The sequence below is a fragment of the Petaurus breviceps genome, unplaced genomic scaffold (genome assembly GCF_028583685.1).
Source record: "Petaurus breviceps papuanus isolate PSGF00001 unplaced genomic scaffold, PetGlider_PUasm1.0 185, whole genome shotgun sequence".
In the NCBI taxonomy this organism is placed as follows: Eukaryota; Metazoa; Chordata; class Mammalia; order Diprotodontia; family Petauridae; genus Petaurus; species Petaurus breviceps.
In genome coordinates, this window is record NW_027185797.1 from 24,045,394 (window position 1) to 24,060,156 (window position 14,763).

Consider the following 14,763-nt stretch of genomic DNA (forward strand, 5'->3'; position numbering starts at 1 on the left):
CCTGCTTGGCAGTTTCTTGGTAAAGATACTGGAACATTTCATCATTTGCCAAGCACTTTACAGAATCCTTACTTGATCCTTACAACAACCATGCTTTTATCATTCCCCTTTTTACAATTGAAGAGACTGAGGCAAACAAGGGTGGAGTGACTTGCCCAAGGTCACACAACTATTTTCTGAGATTGGCAGGCACTTGCTGCCTAGGTCTCCCGACTCTAAGAGTTAGTGGTCCCCTAGATCTCATCTAGTCTAACCCCCGATTTTGCAGAGGAGGAAACTGAGGCCCAGGGAGGTGAAGGGGTTTGTCCAAGGTCAGGAGGTAGTAAAAGACAGATCCCCTACCTCTGCCTCCCTTTTCTCCTCCCCAGGGGCTCCAATTGCTTCTGTCTGCCCTTAAATTGGAAGGGTGACACTGACACTGCGTTTTTGGAGATTTGACTTATGAAAGTAGGGAAGTGCTAAGGAGGAATAGCTTTCCATCCAATGGACGCTGGACTATGCTTTCACCCAACTTCATGACCCTGTCCAATTATAAAGTGGATGAGGAAGAATGAAAAGCCATTGAGGCCCTCTCAAGAGTGGAGTGCTTGGGGCAGCTAGGTGGCACGGTAAATAGAGCACTGGCCCTGGAGTCAGGAGGACCTGAGTTCGGTTCAGGCCTCAGACACTTGACACTCACACAAAAAAACTAGCCGTGTAATCTTGGGCAAGTTACTTAACCCCAATTGCCCTCCAAAAGGCAAAAAAAAAAAAAAGAGTGGAGTGCTTCTGAGTTTGGTATGGGTGGAGTAAGGGCTTGGTGCCTGGGGCCTGTGGGAAGGCCGGCTAGTGATGAGGTCTGCAAACTCCTCAGAATCAGGCTCTTTAAATGCCCCAAATAAAACAGGTAGGATTGCAGAGAAAATGACTGTATCGAAGTACTATTGTCAGAATGGATTTTAAAGGTACCAGATTCAGACTCCAGGTTAGGAACCCCTTGAACAGCTGGTAGAGAGTCCTGGCTCTGGTCTGGAAGACCTGCTGTTGCTTCTGGCTGTGTGGCCTGTCACCTCTGTGCCTCAGTGTCTAGACTTGTAAAATAATCGAGTTGGATTAGAAACATTCTCAAAGTGCTTCCATTGAATGAATCAGTGGTGATCCCTAACAAGAGTTTCTCAGAAGTAAAGTTAAAAGGGCAGGTTTGACCTTTTCCCTCCCCACCCCCTTTTTGGAGGGGGAAGGGCAAGGCAATTGGGGTTAAGTGACTTGCTCAAGGTCACATGGCTAGTAAGTGTTAAGTGCCTGAGGCTGGATTTGAACTCAGGTCCTCCTGATGCCAGGGCTAGTACTCTATTCAATGCACCACCTAGCCACCCCCTAAAAGGGCAGGTTTGAAATAGAACCCATGAAAGCTTATGCTAATCAGGCCAACGGGGAGAGCTCTAAATCTTAGATGAGGGGCGCCCCTCACTGGCTACCTAGGGATTGTATTACAGGAGGAGGAGGGGGAGGAGGAGGAAAGGGAAGAGGAGGGGAAGAAGGACAGGACTGGGAACTAGAACCTCTCACCTTAAAATACCTCCAGTCAGAAAGCTCATAATCATCACAGCTTGTTGACTCCATTCCCATGCATGGGACAATAGGTTCTCAGATCTTAGAAGGTTCAGAAGTCATTGTTCTAACCCCTTCACTTTACAGATGAGGAAACTGAGGCCTAGGGAGGTCAAGGTCACATAGGTGTAGAGACAGGATTAGAACCTAAGTCCTTTGAAATGAGGGTCAGACTTTTCCTCTGCGACAGGACAGGCCAGAGAGAAAAGCAGGTCATAAGCTCTGTTCCCAAACTCAACAGGCCATCTCTGGCCTTCCTCCCTCCTTCATCATCACCTCCTCAAATCCCCACCTTTGTCCAGGGCTTGACTTGGGTGCTATCTCCTTTGAGAAGTAGGAAACCTCCCATGATCCCCCTGGTGGCTGACACTCTTCCCCTTCTAAATGACCTGTCATTTGCTCACTTCAGTAGCTGTATAATTTTCACCCAATCCCCACCCCCTTCCAACAGTGGAAAGCAGGCTAGACCTGGCACTCTGAAGACCTCCCTGCACAATTTTAAATCCAGACTTTACTCCTTCCTGCCTGTGTGAGGTGGGGGAAAGCTAGATGGTAAAGTAGATAGAGCACCAGGCTTCGAGTCAGGAAGATCTGAGTTCAAATGTGACCTCAGACACTTACCAGCTGTGAGACCCTAGGCAAGTCACTTAACCCCTATTTGCCTCAGCTCCTCATCTGTAAAATGAGGACAAACTGGAGAAGGAAATGGACAGCCACTCCAGTATCTTTGCCATGAAAAATCCACAGAAAAAGTCTAGGATACAACCCGTAACAACAACCTATGTTACCCTTTCAGGCAATTCACTTACTCCTGTGGGCCTCAGTTTACTCATCTGTAAAGTGAGGGGATTAGACTAGATGAGCTCCACATCCCCTTCCTGATCCTCCCAGAAAAATGAGAACACCTTGGGGTGTGGGGGGGTTATTTTGGTTGCTGTCTGTGTGTCCTCAGGACCCAGCCCCCTGGCACGCCTCTGCACACTTAAATCAAGGTTTCTTGGAATGAATTCCACGAGGGCATTGAGCCAACCTCAGATGAAAAGGAGCTCGTGCCTAAAGAGACTCAGAGGGCCAATGAACACACCTCCCCATTCTGATGAATCAAATAAATTCAGCCAGCATTAATCAAGGGTCCTTGCTAAGTGACAGGTGCACCAAGATGAAAGAGGAAACAGTCTTGGTTCTTAAGACTTTTCCTGGGGAATCGAGGAGGTTTCTTTTGAGGTAGAGGGTTTTTTTTTTTTTTTTAATACCTCCCTGGACAGTTTTCCTTCTCAGTCTCTTTGTAAGTTAGAGGCTTACAAAGGTGGCACAGTGGATGGAGTATTGAGCTGAGAGACCTGAGTTCAAATCCTCCTCAGACACTTGCTAGCTTCAGCATTCTGAGCACATCACTTACCCTGTCTACCTCAATCCCCCCACTCTGTAAAACAGGGGTGATCATAATAGCACCTAATTCTCAGGTTGTTGTGATGATCAAATGGCCTAGTACTTGTAAACCTTAATGTGCCATATAGAAGCTAGCCATTACTATTTATCCTTAGACACTCCCCTCTAGGAATGGAGGAAGTCAGGGTCCTCTCCTCTTCCCCACCTCTCTCGAATCCTCGTCTAAGGGCAGGACTGGGCTAGCTTCAACGGGAAGAAAGAGAATTACTGCTCATTTCCCAAGAAGCAAAGCTGAGAAATACATCATCCCTGTTTGGCAAGTGAGGAAACTGAAGCTGTGAAGGGTTACCGCTAAGAAAATGGGTCTCCCACCCAGATCCCTCCCCTCCACTAAAACATGTAGTCTCTCTTTCTGAAGATGTTGGGAATAGCTATTCAACCTTGATTACAATGTTTCTTTTGTGGTGATGGATAGAAGTTATTCTATGTCAGCTTTTAAAAATCCATGGCGCTCCATGGAGAAGTGGCAACCGTTACTATTAGGCGCTGGCATTTTCCTAGGGTAATAGCGCCACCTGGTGTTCAGCAAACCCACGAGCCACTGCCTCGCTGACTTCCCACTGACTTTGGGAGGGATGCTGAGTCAAGGAGAGTTGTAGGATCCTAGAAAACTGAGGCCCACCGAGGTTAAATGACTTTCCCAAGGGCACAGAGCTGAGATTGGAATCCGGGTACTGTATGAAACTAGACCATGGGATCATGGAATTTTAGAATCAGAAGTTTTAGTCTTTTGGTCCAGACTTTCACTCAGCTCCTTGATAAGGGATCATCATGTCCCTGCTTGAACACCTCCAATCAGGGCATGGGTGAGGTAGTGGAGAGTGAGCACTGGTCTTGGGGCTAGAAGACTGACCAGCTGTGCAACCCTGGACAACCTCTCTGACCTTCAGGGACTCCGTATTTTCATCTGTAAAATGGAGACATAATTCTTCACCATCTACCTCCCAGTGTTATAGGGAATGTGCTTTGTAAACCTCAAAGGCCTATGAAATATATTACATTATCAATATAATGTGATCCATGTAATTACTTTAGAAGATGGCTTTTTCTCAAGAAAGTGTGTTTGGTGTAGTGGGGAAAGAGCTAGCTTTGGCATCAGGAGAGACGTGGTTTTAAAGTCTGACCAACCCAGAAAGTGGACACCCTCCCCCCACCCCTTGGAAAGAAATGGACTAGGGTCTCACAGGATTGGCAGGTATGGATGGGTTGCAATCTGTATCACTGAAAGGATTGCCATCATGAGCAATTATGGGAAAGTCACTCCACTGCTCCTTGGTGGAGCCTCCAAGAACCCCAGGATCTCCTCCTTCTCCTCTGGACAACACAGCATGCAAGGAGTTCAGTGAAGGCTTTATCTGATTCATTTAACTGCACTTAGTGTCTGATTCTTAGACTCTCCAACCATGCAGATGAAGACTGCTGGGCTTCCTTGACACCTATCATTGCAATAACATTTCAAAACCATTATCCTTCTATGAAAGATCTCAGTTTGGTTAAATCTGTTCACAATATTTTTTTTTGGGGGGGGGGGGGAGACCCTCTGCAGCAGAGGGGAACCTGAGGGCATGGCTGGGGGAAGGGAAGGGGAGAATGACTTGGAGGCAGGAAGTGTCTTCCTGCAGCATCCTCTGGGTGACTTCTCCAACTTGCACCGGCCATGCAATGGCAATGATTACGACTTTCCCTCACAGAGAGTAGATCCTGAGTATCCTGTGGTCTCCTTAAAGTGGGTGGATTGGGGAAATCCGGGAGGGCTTCACAGAGGTTGTGGCTTCTGAACTGGGCCTTGCAGGAAGAGTAGGATTCTGAAATGTCAGTGGCAGAGGAGATCGGCACTTTTTTTTAAAAGCAATCGGGGTTAAGTGACTTGCTCAAGGTCACACAGCCAGTTATTTCTGGGTGTGGTGCTGAGTATCTGAGCCCGGATTTGATCCAGGTCATCCCGACACTAGAGCTGGTGCTCTTACTCACTGCACCACCTGGCTGCCCCTAAGCAATTGGGGTTAAGTAACTTGCTCAAGGTTACATGACCAGGTGTTTCTGGGTGTGGTGCTGAGTATCTGAGCCCAGATTCAATCCCAGGTCATCCCGACTCTGGGGCCGGTGCTCTTACTCACTACCTGGCTGCCCCAATGGTCACTTTAAAAAAAATTTTTTTTTTAAGCAATAGGGGTTAAGTAACTTGCTCAAGGTTACACGGCCAGTTATTTCCGGGTGTGGTGCTGAGTATCTGAGCCTGGATTTGATCAAGGTCATCTCGACACTGGAGCCGGTGCTCTTACTCGCTGAGCCACCTGGCCGCCCCTTAATGGTCACTTTTTTAAAGCCAGAGTAACCCTTGTCCCTGGTGCTTCTGAGCTCTCTAATTCCTTGACTCATACCCCATCTCTATTCCCTCCTATTTCCCACCTCAGGCTGGTGGGGACTTCTGGGTGAGAGAGGAGCAGGAGATTTCCCTGCTCACCCATGGTACAGACTCTTCATTTGAGTGCTCTAGGGTTAGTAATTGTGGGAAACTGGACAGAGATTGCACTCTAGGCCAACTTTAGAGTACCCAGAAAAGTATTGGCTGAGCAAAATAATAGAGGCCGCTGACCGCTACCATCCCAGGGCAGTAGAGAGAATGTACAGTTTCAAGTTGGAGGACCGACATGCAGATCCTCACCCTGTTCTTTTTTAATCTTGGGGCAGTCCTGTAACTTCTCCAGAGTTCTATTTCTTCATCTCTGTAGAGAGAGTATAGGAGGATTAGATATCTCCAAGATTCCTTCCAGCTCTGAAGCTTATAGTCCTCTGATGCTTTAGAAGCAAATATTTGTAAGCAAACAGTTGATAGGCTAAATACCTGTTATTTGCCATTATTGATTTGTAGGTTCTCTGGCTCCCACCCCACCTTCAGGCTATGGTGACATCCCAGTCAACTCATAAAAACTTGGGGAAGGCTTGCTCTCTGACATAAATGCCGTTTCATCCTCTTCCTCCACAAACTTCATTAAAAATATTTGTAGCAATATTAATCAGGCAAATTGGTCTATAATTTTCTTTCTCTGTTTTTACTCTTCCTGGTTTAGGTATCAAAACCATATTTGTGTCATAAAAGAAATTTGGTGAGACTCCACCAACTTTTTCAAATAGTTTATGTAGTATTGTAATGGTTGGACAGTTTGGAAATCTGTCTACTTAATCTGTTTCTGTCTTGATAATTCTGCCTGTATACTTTGAAGTTCGGGGTGCTGACCTTTTTCCCCTGAACAAGGTAAACGATATATGGTTTGACTGATTAAAGTAAGCTTGTTAACCCATTTTGAGTTGCTTTCCTTTATCAAAGCAGATCCAAGAACCTGTATGGGCAGCAAACCCTGAGGACATGCTTGGGGTGCTTGCTGCTACAAAATGGCATCACGAACAGGATCTGCAGAGTAAAAGGAAAGTATGGGGACTGGGATAATTGTTTGTTTCCCAGTTGTGGTAGCTGTGATTCTGTGGAGCCGTGGAGCAGGAGAGAAGAATGGCCTGCATGCAGATTCCGCAGAGCTGAGAGCAGGAATGGTGAGCTACCTGCATCGGGACCTGGGCAGAAGCCAGGAGCGACTGCAGCCTGCGGGAGGAGAAGGAACCCAGGAGTTCAGAATTCAGCCACAGGAAAAGATAAAAACTGAGCAGCAAAGCAGGGGCACTGAGTGTGTTTCCTGGCTGCATCCCACAGTTTGGGACCCTGGGGGAGGATGGACTTGTGACTATGGTGGATGGGATGAAGTGCCTTGGATCCCCAGGGACCCCACCTTGTTGGTTTTGTTGCCCAGCCCCCTGTCTGTGCTTGGAGGCAGGGGCTGGAGCTGTGTGAAGGGAAGGACATCCCCCTTCCCCTAAGAGAACTTTATTTGAACTCTTGTTTTGAACTGAAATGATAATGCTATGTACTTTGTGTTTGTTTAAGGCCCAGTGGCCACTTTGCTAACTTTAGTTCTGTACCTTGAAAATGTGACCTAAGAGATGCTTAGTGCTAATTCAAAAGTAAATTGTCTATGCTATGGGCCTGAAAGATCTTGGGGCCCGAATGTAATGGGAATGCAAATTTGGAAGATCTTCCCTGCCCCTAGGCTAAAGTGCACCTGAAGCCTGGGGTGGGAGGCTTGTTTTTCAGTAGATACTTCTTGATTGGCCAGTGAGTCAATAAGGTTGTTACATTCTCTGAGCCAGGAGAAGGCTATATAAGCCCTGATGTGAGGCTTTGTTTGGGGGGCTCACTTTAAGAAGTGTTCTGTGATTTGATCTGTATTCTGGGAAGCCGTTGTCCAGGGCTTCCCCGCCCCCCCCTTTGAAAAACCCAGATGTGGAAACCCAGATGTTGACTGGGTATGGATGTAATGGTTGGACAGTTTGGAAATCTGTTTACTTGATCTGTTTCTGTCTTGATACTTCTGCCTGTATATTTTGAAGTTTGGGGTGCTGACCTTTTTCCCCTGAACAAGGTAAATGATATATGTCTGACTGATTAAAGTAAGCTTGTTAACCCATTTTGAGTTGCTTTCCTTTATCAAAGCAGATTCAAGAACCTGTATGGGCAGCAAACCCTGAGGACATGCTTGGGGTGCTTGCCGCTACAAGTATTGGAATTAATTGGTTTTTAAAAATGTTTAGTAGAATTAAATTGTTAATCTATCTGGTCCTGGGGTTTTTTCCTTTTTCCTTTTTTCACTTATGGCTTATTCAATTTTTTCCCCCTAAAATAGTGTTAAGTATTTTATTTTCCGTTAATCTGAACAAATTATAAAATATTACAAATTATTGATGATATAATAAATTATAATAAATATTTTGATAAGTATCCATCCATTTTACTTATATTGTCAATTTTTTGGGCATATAATTGGGCAAAATAGCTCCTAATAATTGCTTTAATTTCATCTTCATTAGTCATATATTCACTTTTCATTTCTGATACTGGTAATTTTTTTTTTTTATAAAATTAACCAATTTTTAATGTATTTTTTTTTAAACCCAGCTCCTAGTTTAATGGGTTTTTTATTCTTTCAATTTTATAAATCTTTCCTTTGATTTTCAAGATTTATATTTTGGTGTTTAATTGGAGATTTTTAATTTGTGTGTTTTTTTAGTTGCAATTCATTGATTCATTCTTTCTCTTAGTGATGGAAATGTGTTAAGATATAAAATTTTCCTTAGTACTGCCTTGGCTGCACCCCACAAATTTTGATATATTGTCTCATTGTTGTCATCATTTTAAACAAAATTATTGATTGTTTCTATAATTCATTCTTTGACCCACTCATTCTTAAGGATTTGATTTTTTTGTTTCCAATTAATTTTTAATATGTGCTTCTAAGGCCCTTCATTGAATGTAATTTATATTGTATTATGGTCCCCAAAGGGTGCATTTAATATTTCTGCTTTCCCTGCATTTGTTTGTCATGTTTTTTGTGTCCTAAAGTTGGTCAGTTTTTGTGAAGGTGCAATTTACAGTTGAGAAAAAGGAGTACTTTTTATTCCCATTCAATATCCTCCAGAGGTCTATCATATCTAACTTTTATAAAATTCTGCTAATCTTTTTAACTTCTTTCTTATTTATCTTATGGTTAGATTTATCTCAGTCTGAGAAGGATAAATTGAGGGCCCCCCCCCCCCCACCAGTTTGGTTTTATTGTGTATTTCCTCCTGTCATTTATTTAACTTTTCCTTCAAGAATTTGAATATCATGACATTTGGTGCACATATGTTTAGTATTGATAGTGCTTCATTTTCTACAGTGCCTTTTATCAAAATGTTTCCCTGATTATCTTTTAATTAGGACTGTTTTTTTTCTTTTGCTTTGTCTGAGACCATGATTATTACTCTTGCTTTTTTTTTTTTTACTTCAGTTGTAGCTTCATAGATTCTGCTCCAGCTCCCTATTTTAACTCTGTGTGGGTCTTTGTTTCAAGTATGTCTCTTGTAAACAACGCATTTTTAGAGTCTAGAAAGACATGGTTAGATGCCACGGAGCAGATGGTGTGGATAAAGCTGTCCACAAAGCAGAATCAGAACCTAAACCTCAGAACCATAACCCTGACCCAATACCATAAATTTAGGAGCCAATGAGGGTTTATTGCATTTGCCATCGAAGGAGCCCCACTTACACAGGCAGACTCCCTCAGAGAACAAAGGGACAAAACTCACATAGGCTTTGGTTTAGGCCAGAGGTGGTCTGGGTATGGTGTACCTTAGCACTGGACAAGGCCTCTTTCTGGGGGCTTGTAGGGTAGAAATAGAGGAGACAGCATCCTTTGGCTGGTCAGGGCTAGTAATCAGGAAGGCTTGGGCTATTTCTGGTCATCCTGCCCTAACAGAGAGTCCTTGCTGTTTTGGTCTGTAAGGAAGGTGGTGGTGGTAATGGAGATCCTATGTGTGTTGGGGGTGGGGTGGGGGGATGGCCTGCAATCCAAATAGGGCTAGGGGCAAAACAGGGGAACTACAGACAAAGTGGAGTTACTTTAGCTTTCTGCCCATATGTGTTGTGAAGGCGGCTGGGACCTCTTCCATCTTCATCTAGGGGAATGCTAACCTTCTCTCCTTCCATACAACATCCTATGCAAACCGGAGAATGCACAATTGTCCTCAGGCTGCTCTGAGCTGGAATCCTAAGGCTACACTAAAGAGACACACCCCTGTCCTTGGGCCTCTTCTTCCAGCCATGTAAGGACAACTCCCAGGTCTGAGGGGTCAGTGGATGGGACACCCTCATGCCTTTGTCTCCAAAGTCAGCTGGTGTGTTCCTCTTTCTGGGCACCAGAGAAGTGGGGGGTCAGCTACCAAAGCAGTTGTGATAGACACAGATTAGCCAAGAGGGAAAGAGTCACCCGAGAAGAGAGAGGAGATAAGAAGGGAAGAGGTCATTTGGCACAACCAGGTGAACAATAGAGGTGAAATGTAAAATGATTCAGAAGCAGCCCCAGTAAAGTCCCAGTGGGGCTGGAAGACTAGTGGCTCAAGGGATAACAATGCATCTATGACTCCTTATTCCTAAATTCCCCTTTCTGGGTGAGGATAAGACCACCTGCTCCAAAGTGGATTCATGTTGGTGCCAGAATTGTTTCTCAGGACTGTGAGGGGTGGGGTGGTGGAATTGGATGCCAGTTCCCCTACTGCGGAGACCGATAACCCCAGAGAAATAACCTCAGGGCAAACCCAGTGGCAAAGGGATTGAGGAAGGCCTCTGGTAGCCTCTGCCTTCTGGCCTCTGGCTAGCCTCCGCCAGATATTCAGTTAAGTGCTCCCCAGACCAGGGTAGCATTTCCCAGAAACTCTCTACAGCAGCCTTTTAAAATTAGCCCTTCACTGAGGGTACTTGGAGCTCCCAAAGGTTTAGCTCATCTCTGAGATAAGTACCCAGCAGAAAGACAAAGGGTGGAGTTGTGTGTGTGTGTGTGTGTGTGTGTGTGTGTGTGTGTGAGATGAAAGAAACAGGAGGAATTTATCAACTAAGGAAACCATCACCTGGCCTTATTGCACAGGGCTGGGGGTGGGGGGGTGGGGTTAGCCTGGAGTCAGGAAGACTCATCTTCCTGAGTTCAAATCCAGCCTCATACACCTAGTTGTGTGACCCTGGGCAAGTCACTTCACCCTGTTGGCTTCATTTTTCTCAGCTGGAAAATGAGTTGGAGAAGGAAATGGCCAACACTCTAGTATCCCTGCCAAGAAAACCCCAAATGGGGTCACAAAGAGTCACACACAACTGAAACTATTGAACAACTAACAATAAGCAGAGATTTCTGGCTCTCAGTCTCTCCACAGGCCCTTCTGTCTTGTCATCTTTCAGTTGAAAGTCAAATAAGTGCTTTGGAAATACCTTAGTCTTGCCATTAAGACTCTTTTCCAGACCACCTGAGGAAAGTGTGGGGACCCCATGTGCCCCATGTGCTGAGTGAGGCTTCCTGATTGGGGGTGAAACTGAGCCATGCCAGCTACAAAAAGGCGTTGGGGAGAGGGGGACAACGGGGAGAGGGGGACAGAGGGGAGAGGAGGATAGAGGGGAGAGGGGAACAGATGGGAGAAGTGGACAAAGGGGAGAGGGGAACTCTCCCCACAGGAATTTGAAAAGGATTTTGAAACATGGTGGATCTATATGTGGTTACAGTGTTAGCAAAAGACTGATTCCAAAAAGCTTTTCCTCCAAATAAAATGGAAAACTTGGAAGATGAGGTTTAGGAAGGGAAACAGGGCACATTTCCACTGTGTTTGCCTTGTAATCCTAGAATTTCTTAGGTAAACATAGAGCTCTCAGCCTAATCTGTTCAATACAAGCTGCCCTCAAAACTTGAAGAAAGAACATTTTCCACGATGTTTTTCTAGCTAAGGTACTTAGAACTGGGGGCTCTGTGCTAACAACACACCCACTGTCTCTCTGGCTTGGGGCCAGGTCAGAGGATGCTATTTAGCTCAGGTCTAAAGTTTCTGTGAAAACACCTTTGGTGATGTCCCGAGAGGACCCAAATCCTCCCATTTGCTTTTGAAACTTTGCCAAAACGAGCCTAATTTCTTTCTTTCTGAGGCCCTGTTGGGATAAGAATAACAGCCTTAAAGCTATAAGAGCCCATCTAGCCCAACCCTCTGATTTCTCACTTTGAACCTAAGCTGAAGTCCAGACAAATGAAGTCACTTACCCAACATCAGTCAGTAGGTGGCATATTCAGGATTCGAATCTTGGTTCTTGGACTCCAAATTCACTTCTCTTTCTGCTGTAACACTTTATCTTTGTTTTTCAAATATTTTACTTTTTAAACATCACTACTACTTTCTACTGCCTCTCCCCACCTTGTAAAAACTTTTCTAATAAAAAATAAATACAGTCAAGGAAGAACTGACACACTGACTATGTGTGAAAATGCAAGCCTTACCCTGAACCTGTTGTCCACCACCTAAAGAAAGGCATGGTTCAACATTGTCTTCTGAATTTACACTGCACTTACCAAGCTGGAGTTGATTCTTGGATCTTACCTTTGTGGGAGGAGAAATTGCCTTAAGTGCTCACCTAGTGTCTCCCTCTCTGCTCAGCCCACCCCAATCCCCACCCTTCTGGTGTTTGAACTTATCTTTCTCCCAGACTGGGCCCTTTAACTTCCAGAGGTTACATTCTTTAAAACACTCTTTCTCTCCCTTTGTTATCTAACATTTAAATCTCTTTTCCTCCTTTTGGCCCCCCTGCCCTCCCCATGAAATGCTGGAGGGTTGGCTCACAGTAAAGGATGTTGTCCATACTAAAAGGTCACATTCCATGAGAGGTGGTAAGATTGAATTTAACATTTATTTTTTTCTCTCTTTTTTATTTTTTAGTTTACGTCATTCATTTCCACAAGATTTTGAGTTACAAATTTTCTCTTCATTTTTCCCCTACCCACCATCCCAAAACAGTGATCCCACTGAATATTCCCTCCCCCAATCTGCTCTTTCCCATATCTTCCCCCATATGCCCTCTGACTTTCCAGTAGGGTACGGTGGATCTCTATGCCCCAGTGCCTGTATATCTTATTTCCCAGTTACAAGTAAAATAATAATAATAATATATATATTTTTAAACATTTGATTTTAAAACTTTGAATTCCAGATTCTTTCCCTTCCTCCCTCGTCACCCACCCTTACTGGGAAGATAAGCAATTCAATATAGGTTGTACATGTGTAGCTATGCAAAACATTTTCATAATGGATATATTGTGAAAGACTGACTATATTTCCCTCCATCCTATCCACCCACCCCATTCTATTCTCTACTTTTGTCCCGTCTCTTTTCTAAAGTAGACACCCCCAACTCCCCTCCCCCCCCCCAGCTTGCCTTCCCTTCCATCACCCCCCCTCTCATCCCCTTCCCCCTCCTCTTCTGTGGGGTGAGATACCCTATTTAGTGTGTATATCATTCCCTCCCTAAGCCAAATTCAATGAGAATAAGGTTGACTCATTCCTTTTTGCCTTCCTGTTCTTCCCCTCCATTGTAACAGTTTTCCCTTGCCTCTTCTATATGAGATAATTTACCCTATTCTGTCTCTCCCCATCTGCTCTCATTATATTCCTCTCTCACCTCTTAATTTCACCTTTTAAGTATCATCCCTTCCTGTTAAATTGGTCCTGTGCCCTCTGTGTATACCTGTAAACATATACACACACATTCACATATGTATTCATATGCCCATATACCCTCCTATATAGACATATATATGTATGTATACATTTATATTCCCTTCAACTATTCTCATACTAAGAAAAGTTTCATCAGTTACAATTATCATTTTTCCATGTAGGAATGTAAATAGTTCAACTTTGATAAGTTCCTTATGATTTCTTTTCCCTGTTTACCTTCTCATGCTTCTCTTGCTTCTTGTATCTGAATGTCAAATTTTCTATTCAACTCTGTTTGTTTCATCATGAATGCTTGAAAATCCTCTATTTCATTGAATTACCAGTTTTGCTGGGTAGATGATTCTTGGTTTTACTCCTAGCTTCTTTTACCTCCAGAATATCACATTCCAGGCCCTTTGATCCCTCAGTGCCAGATCCTGTGTTATCCTGATTGTGTTTCACAATATTCAAATTGTTTCTTTCTGGCTGCTTGTAATATTTTCTCCTCAATCTGGTAATTCTGGAACCTGGATATAATATTTCTAGGAGGTTTTTTTTTGGATCTTTTCAGGAGGTGATGGGTGGATTCTTTCAACCTCTATTTTGCCCTCTGGTTCTAAAACATCAGGGCAGTTTTCCTTGAGAATTTCTTGAAGGATGATTTCTAGGCTATTTTTTTTTTAAAAGCAATCGGGGTTAAGTAACTTGCTCAAGGTTACATGGCCAGTTATTTCTGGGTGTGGTGCTAAGTATCTGAGCCTGGATTTGATCCCCAGCTCATCCTGACACTGGAGCCGGTGTTCTTACTTGCTGTGCTACCTGGCTGCCCCTAGGTTCTTTTTTTGATCATGGCTTTCAGGTAGTCCAATAATTTTTAAATTATCTCTCCTGGATCTATTTTCCAGGTCAGTGGTTTTTCCAATGAGATATTTCACATTGCCTTCTATTTTTTCATTTGTTTGGATCCGTTTAATAGTATCTTGATTTCTCATAAAGTCACTAGCTTCCATTTGCTCCAATTTAATTCTGAAGAAATGATTCTCTTCAGTGAGCTTTTGAGATTCTTTTTCCATCTGGCAAAGTTAGCTTTTTAAGGCTTTCTTCTCATTGGCTTTTTGAGCCTCTTTTGCCATTTGAGTTAGTCTATTTTTTTAGGTGTTATTTTCTTCAGTCAGGTTGTTGACTCTCATTTCATAATTTTCTTGCATCATTTTCATTTCTCTTCCCAATTTTTCCTCCACTTCTCTTATTTGGTTTTCAAAATCCTTTTAAAGCTCCTTTATGGCCTGTAACCAGCTCATATTTTTCTTGGAAGCTTTTGGTGCAGGAGTTCTGACTTCATTGTCTTCCTCCCGTTCCATGCTTTGATCCTTTTTGTCCCCCAAATAGGAGTCTAATGTCAGATTGCTCTGATTACTTTGCTTCCTTTGCTTGCTCATGTTGCCACTCAATTACTTGACTTTTGAGCTTTTTGCTACAGTAGGACTCTGCTACCAGAAAAGGGAGCTTTGTCCCAATAGCTGGGGTTTTCACCACTGCTTGAGCTATTAGTTGGGTGCCTCTGAAGCCTCCACACACTTTGGCAACCTGGTCATGCACCCTAGGACCTCCATCCTAGAC

The 14,763-nt window shown here is 43.8% G+C and overlaps 1 non-coding gene across 1 annotated transcript; it reads right to left on the reverse strand.

Annotated features, from left to right (window-relative positions):
- Window positions 1–9,491: 9,491 nt before the first annotated feature.
- LOC138162004 (U6atac minor spliceosomal RNA) lies at window positions 9,492–9,620 on the reverse strand. The gene has a single exon (XR_011168514.1). It is a non-coding gene; the product is annotated as a U6atac minor spliceosomal RNA (small nuclear RNA).
- Between the last annotated feature and the right edge of the window lie 5,143 nt (window positions 9,621–14,763).